We start from the raw sequence: 6025 nt of genomic DNA on the forward strand, positions 1-6025 counted from the left end.
CTAAGTTCAGAGCTTTAATTCCAATAATCCACCAGGCTAATCCACAAAAGTGTGTACTAGTCAGTTGCCGGATGATCTGACAGCAGCAGAAACAACAGTTACATGGTGGTAAAAACTACAGCTCTTGGTCGTATGTTTTTAGAAGGTAGACGGTGAGATAGAAGCCTGCAGAGTTGTCGGATGATCTGAACGTAGCGGAAACAACAGTTACACAGTGAAAACAAGCACAGCTCTTCTTAAGTGTGTTTTTGAAACCCATGGGCATGAAGATGGTCCTGTTCCACAGGATTTTGAAACTTTAGTACAGCTGACGTTATATAAAGATAAAGTTGTTGAGTCAATCATGGGCAAATGAAACATATTAAAGCATCAATTGATTACAAGTGATTACGAACAGTTTGTATTATACAGTGTATCACAGAAGTGAGTACATCCCTCACATTTCTGCAAATATTTCATTATATCTTTTCATGGGACAACACTATAGACATGAAACTTGGATATAACTTAGAGTAGTCAGTGTACAGCTTGTATAGCAGTGTAGATTTACTGTCTTCTGAAAATAACTCAACACACAGCCATTAATGTCTAAATAGCTGGCAACATAAGTGAGTACACCCCACAGTGAACATGTCCAAATTGTGCCCAAATGTGTCGTTGTCCCTCCCTGGTGTCATGTGTCAAGGTCCCAGGTGTAAATGGGGAGCAGGGCTGTTAAATTTGGTGTTTTGGGTACAATTCTCTCATACTGGCCACTGGATATTCAACATGGCACCTCATGGCAAAGAACTCTCTGAGGATGTGAGAAATAGAATTGTTGCTCTCCACAAAGATGGCCTGGGCTATAAGAAGATTGCTAACACCCTGAAACTGAGCTACAGCATGGTGGCCAAGGTCATACAGCGGTTTTCCAGGACAGGTTCCACTCGGAACAGGCTTCGCCAGGGTCGACCAAAGAAGTTGAGTCCACGTGTTCGGCGTCATATCCAGAGGTTGGCTTTAAAAAATAGACACATGAGTGCTGCCAGCATTGCTGCAGAGGTTAAAGACATGGGAGGTCAGCCTGTCAGTGCTCAGACCATACACCGCACACTGCATCAACTCGGTCTGCATGGTCGTCATCCCAGAAGGAAGCTGACGCACAAGAAAGCCAGCAAACAGTTTGCTGAAAACAAGCAGTCCAAGAACATGGATTACTGGAATGCCCTGTGGTCTGACGAGACCAAGATAAACTTGTTTGGCTCAGATGGTGTCCAGCATGTGTGGCGGCGCCCTGGTGAGAAGTACCAAGACAACTGTCTCTTGCCTACAGTCAAGCATGGTGGTGGTAGCATCATGGTCTTGGGCTGCATGAGTGTTGCTGGCACTGGGGAGCTGCAGTTCATTGAGGGAAACATGAATTCCAACATGTACTGTGACATTCTGAAACAGAGCATGATCCCCTCCCTTCGAAAACTGGGCCTCATGGCAGTTTTCCAACAGGATAACGACCCCAAACACAACCTCCAAGATGACAACTGCCTTGCTGAGGAAGCTGAAGGTAAAGGTGATGGACTAAACCCAATTGAGCACCTGTGGCGCATCCTCAAGTGGAAGGTGGAGGAGTTCAAGGTGTCTAACATCCACCAGCTCCGTGATGTCATCATGGAGGAGTGGAAGAGGATTCCAGTAGCAACCTGTGCAGCTCTGGTGAATTCCATGCCCAGGAGGGTTAAGGCAGTGCTGGATAATAATGGTGGTCACACAAAATATTGACACTTTGGGCACAATTTGGACATGTTCACTGTGGGGTGTACTCACTTATGTTGCAGCTATTTAGACATTAATGGCTGTGTGTTGAGTTATTTTCAGAAGACAGTAAATCTACACTGCTATACAAGCTGTACACTGACTACTCTAAGTTATATCCAAGTTTCATGTCTATAGTGTTGTCCCATGAAAAGATATAATGAAATATTTGCAGAAATGTGAGGGGTGTACTCACTTTTGTGATACACTGTACATACAGTCGTGGACTACCTGCTCTGACGTGTGCAGGATCGGATCCCGCCCTCCCGAGGTCCCTCTGGATGTGAGGAACGTAAGCGGGACGGATACAGAGCTCCTGTTTTATTATTAACATTCAGTTCCATCCTGCAGGAACGTAGCGTGTTTGAATACATTAGCCGCCGTCCTGTCGCGCAAAAGCCGCTTTGCTTTACTATATGAAGCGTTAGCATGAGGTTAAATGCTCGCTGCCTTCTCAGGTTGTGAGCGTTCGTCTAAGTTTGGCGCAATTAGGCTATACAGCGTCCTCGAGCCTCGACATCGAGATAAACAACCCGCCAGAAGCAAATTTATGCTACACGCTAAAATCTGAAGCTTCTCGGTCGCGTGCTGGTGAGGGATCTTAATTGTGACCTTTTGTGAAGCGTAAAAGGTCACAAAGGTGGGAGGGTTTCGACTGGTGCGCCAATCTGAATATTTATGTGCTATTTATATCCTGACCATGTGACCTGGGTGCCTGTTAGTCCCAGTAAAGAAGGCGTGGCCTCAGTTCCTGTCAGTCCCAGTAAAGAAGGCGTGGCCTCAGTACCTATCAGTCCCAGTAAAGTAGGCGTGGCCTCAGTACCTATCAGTCCCAGTAAAGAAGGCGTGGCCTCAGTACCTATCAGTCCCAGTAAAGTAGGCGTGGCCTCAGTACCTATCAGTCCCAGTAAAGTAGGCGTGGCTTTGGTACCTGTCAGTCACAGTAAAGAAGGCGTGGCCTGTGTGCTTTGGTTGGAACTCCCCACACTCCCCAGTTACACCAGAGCTCCCATTTAAATACCACTAACCATTTTTCCTGATAATTATTCAGTCATTAAAGAACCGACTGTTCATTTATTCCCAGAGTACCGCCTCGAACCCGCCCACTCAATCGCACCTGTCGCCGCTAATTACACACATTTGGGATTCAAACACACGACCTCATGGTCGAAAAGAGTGGAGGGAGGTGGGAGGAAACCGGACTCTCCTGTGGAAACCCTCATGAACCCCACATGAACACACACAGCATGCCAGCAGCTCCACAGTTACCAATCACCTTTCTAATCAAGCACGCGGGGCCAGGTTAGGGGCCACGCTCAGGGGCCCAACAGTGGCAATTTGGCATTGGTGGGGATCGAACCGGCAACCTTCCAGTCGACAGTCCTGTAGCTTAACTACTGATCTAGCGCCGCCCTATGGGCTCTCTGATCATGCACATTTGAATTCATTCACAGCATGCACAGGTGGTCAGGGTCAAGGTGGGACAAGAGCATAATACGAGTAAAAGGTGAATATAGAACGTGTATAGGACCATCCAGGCCGTTCCATTCAGCCAAATCCACCTACTGGATGATTCTGGGAGGTGGGACGAATATCTGTATCGTATTCTGAGCGCTGTACTCTTCACAAGCGAACAAAACCTGCTTGCTCTGCAGCGCCGACATGTACAAACCACCCTGTGTGTAACCTGGAAAAAACATCAAACAACTTCAAAGGGAACCGCCGAAAAATCAGGGACAAGGTGAGGAAGGAAGAAACGTGGAGGGAACGCTGGCGCTCGCTGGGGCGGCTGACGTTACCCGGGTGGCGGGGCGAGAGGGGCGAGCGGGAACGGCAGCCGTCCCAGTAAACAGAAGATCCTCTGTGTGTGTGTGTGTGTGTGTGTGTGAAATAAAGAGAGGGATGGACACCGAGTTCAGAATCCCAGTGTCAGCGTATCTTAGCAACAGTCTCAGTTTCCCGGGTGATGGGTACCGACATCACTTCCTGTCGGTGTGTGAGAATGTGACTTGCGCAACCCAGTGGTCCAGGCGCTCGGGCGATAACGGGCGCCGAATTAAACCAGCCGAGAATCGCTCATTCATTCAACCGCTTCAGCCTGGTCAGGGTTACGGTGCGTCCGGTGCAACCCGAAAACACTGGGGTGCAGAGCATGGATACAGCTCGGACCTGCGGTGAACAAACTGAGAGCAGCCAACCCACCTTCAGCATGTTTTTAGACGGTAAACTGTAAGACAGAAGCCTGTGGAGGCTTAAAAGGAGTTGCCGGGTGACCTGAAAGCAGCAGAAACAACATGTACACTGTTGGAGCAGGCACAGTGCTTCTTCAGTGTGTTTTTAGAAAGCATGTGGTGGCTTACATAGAGTTGTTGGATGATCTGAAAGCAGCAGAAACAACAGTTACATGGTGGAAACAAGCCCAACTCTTGGTCATATGTTTTTAGAAGGTAGACGCTAAGATAGAAGCCTGCGGAGGCTTATATAGAGTTGCTGGATGATCTGAAAGTGGCAAGAACAACAGTTACACTGTGTGAACAAGCACATCTCTTCTCCACCATGTTTTTGGAAGGTAGACACTAAGATAGAAGCCTGCAGAGGCTTATATAGTTGCCGGATGATCTGACAGCAGCAGAAACAACATCTACACTGTGGAAACAAGCACCGCTCTTCTTCAGCATGTTTTTGGAAGGTGGACGCTAAGACAGGAGCCTGCAGAGGCTTAAATATAGTTGCCGGATGACCTGAGAGCAGCAGAAACAACAGTTACATGGTGGAAAAAAACACAGCTCTTGGTCGCATGTTCTAAGAAGGTAGATGCTAAAAAACGCAACCGTGTGCCTCCACTCAGGACGGCTAATTTGTAATTTCCGCACTAACAGTCTCCACTCGGCTCCTCGCAGCAGATTCTCCAACGGTCCGGTCCGCGTTATCTGTGCAGCATCGCGCGGCGTGTGCTCGCGGTCAGCCTGACTGTGAGTCACGCCAGGAAAAACGCAGCCAAGTGGTGCCATCTGGTCGCTGTAGTTGGCACAGACGGGGCACTGTACGGCTCGCTGACATATTGGGGTAGTTAAAATTAACACTGTGACACGGTTTGGCAGAAACGGGCGTTAAGCAAATGTACCGCACGCTCGGTGTCTCTTACAGCCTCGGCTGAGAAAATGTGATAATGTTCAGCGCTGAACACACACACACACACACACAGAGAACAGTTTAGGGAAGGTCCTTTCCTGCATAAATCGAGGTCTGTTAAGACACAGTTTGATGAGTTTTGTGTGGATGAACTTTGTAGGATGAATTGGAACGTTGCTCACTTCAGCTCACGGACAGATGACCTTCCATTCACCTCCAGCACGGAAGGGAAACTCACATCACTACTGGAACCTCACACCGCTGGTACAGACGTGCAGCTCTATGCTGCTTGGTTACTCCTGGGTTCCTGGCTCAGTGTGGTTTGATGGAGCCCTATAAACACGGCATTTGGAACCCTTTAAAAGTGATTTATTTTAACATACTGATTTCTGGGGGGATTGTGGTGTCATTCATTCATCCAGTCAATCATTTATTCATTCAGTTAGTCATGTATCAATCAATCATTCTGTTATTCATTTATTAATTCAGTTAGTCAGTCATTAATCCAGTCAATCATTTATTCATTCAATCATTTGTTCAGTCAGTCAGTTATCCATTAATCAATTTATGTAGTCATTCATTCGTTTATTTACTCAGTCTGTCAGTCAGCCACTTATTCATTTATTCATTTCCTTAGTCATTCAGTCAGTCAGTCATTAATCCAGTCATTTATTCAGGCATTCATTTCTTTAGTTATTCAGCCATTCATTCATGTATTCAGTCAGACAGACAGTCACTTAATCATTTATGAATCCATTAATCCAGTTATCCATTCAGTAATTCATTGACTCAGCCAGTCAGTCATTTATTCATTCAGTCAATCATCCTGTAATTTATTCAGGCATTCATTTATTCATTTACTTATTTAGTCGTTCAGTCAGTCAGTCAGTCAGTTGTTAATTTATTTAATCATTCAGTTAGTCATTAATCCAGTCATTTATTCAGGCATTCATTCATTTATTTGGTCAGTTATTCATTAATTCATTCAGTTAGTCAGTCAGTCATCCCATCATTTATTCAGGGATTCATTCATTCATTCATACAGTTAGTCATTCATTCATTTATTCATTCTGTGGGTGAATTATGCAGAAACAGGTTTGGTTTT

The sequence above is a fragment of the Trichomycterus rosablanca genome, chromosome 22, assembly GCF_030014385.1.
Source record: "Trichomycterus rosablanca isolate fTriRos1 chromosome 22, fTriRos1.hap1, whole genome shotgun sequence".
Taxonomy (NCBI): Eukaryota; Metazoa; Chordata; class Actinopteri; order Siluriformes; family Trichomycteridae; genus Trichomycterus; species Trichomycterus rosablanca.